The sequence below is a fragment of the Microcebus murinus genome, chromosome 23, assembly GCF_040939455.1.
Source record: "Microcebus murinus isolate Inina chromosome 23, M.murinus_Inina_mat1.0, whole genome shotgun sequence".
Lineage (NCBI taxonomy): Eukaryota > Metazoa > Chordata > Mammalia > Primates > Cheirogaleidae > Microcebus > Microcebus murinus.
The window spans coordinates 4,931,749-4,933,337 of NC_134126.1; positions in this window are offsets into that span (position 1 = coordinate 4,931,749).

Genomic DNA, 1,589 nt, shown 5'->3' on the forward strand with positions numbered 1-1,589 from the left:
AGCCATCTCCATAACATAAAAGTGCAAGGTGAAGCTGCAAGTACTGGTGTAGAAATGCAGTAAGTTATCCAGAAGATCTAGCTAAGATCATTGGTGAAGGTGGCTATACCAGACAACAGCTTACCAATGTAGATGAAACAGCTTCTATTGGCAAAAAGATGCCATCTAGGACTTTCATAGCTAGAGAGGAGAAGTGAGTGCCTGGCCTTAAAGCTCCAAAGGACAGGCCGACTCTTCTGTTAGAGGCTAATGCAACTGGTGGCTTAAAGTTGAAGCCAATGTTGACTTGCCATTCTGAAAATTATAGAGCCCTTAAGAGTTATGTTAGATCTATTCTGCCTGAGCTCTAGAAGCGGAACAACACAGCCTGCATATCGGTTTTACAGCAGCATTTACTGAATATTTTAAGCCCACTATTGAGGCCTACTGCTCAGAAAAAGAAAATATTTCAAAATGCTACTGCTCATTGACAATGCACCTGCTCACACAAAAGCTCTGATGGATATATACAAGGGGATGAATAGTGCTGCCTGCCTGCTAACATACATACAGCCCATGGATCAAGGAGTAATTTTGACTTTCAAATCTTATTATTTAAGAATTATATTTCATAAGGGTATAGCTGCCATAGACTGTAATTTCTCTGATGGATCTGGGCAAAGTAAATCGAAAGCCTTCTGAAATGAATTCATCATTCTATTAATAAATGCCATAAAGAATATTCATGATTCATGAGAGGTAGTTAAAATATCAACACTAACAGGAATCTGGAAGAAGTTGATTCCAATCCTCCTGGATGACTTTGAGGGGTTCAAGACCTCAGTGAGGAAGCCGCTGCAGGTGTGGTGGAAACAGCGAGAGAACTAGAAGTAGAAGTGGAGCCTGAAGACGCGGCTGAATTGCTGCAGCTCATGATAATACTTGAATGGAAGAGGAGTAGCTTCTTATGGATGAGCCAAGAAAGTGGTTTCTTAAATGTAATATAAACCTGGTAAGGTGCTGTAAAAACATTGTTGAAATGACAACAAAGGATTTAGAATATTATATAAACCTACTTTGGTGAAGAGCAGTGGGGTGAGAGAACTGTCTCCAGTTTTAAAAGAAGCTCTGCTGTGGGTAAAATGCTGTCAGTCAGCCTCACAAGCTACAGAGAAATCTTTCATGAAAGGAAGAGTCGATTGATGTGGCAGACTGCATTGCTGTCTTGTGTCACGAAACTGCCACAGCCACCCCACCTTCAGCAGCCACCACCGTGGCCAGTCAGCACCATCAACATGGAAGCAAGCCCTCCACCAGCAAAAACATTATGACCTGCTGAAGGCGCTGATGATCATTAGCATATTTTAGCAATAAAGCATTTTTAAATTAAGATATGTACATTGTTTTTAGACATAACGCTATTGCATACTTAAAAGACTACAGTATAGCGTAGACATAACTTGCATATACTCTGGGCAGCAGTGGTCAGAAACCAAACCCGGACACACCCTAAGTATGCCTGTGTAGCACTTTCCCAAGTTCTGTGAGTTCTTCTAGCAAATGATCCACCCTGATGCGGCAGCAGAAAGCCCCAAGTCACACCCGCTCGC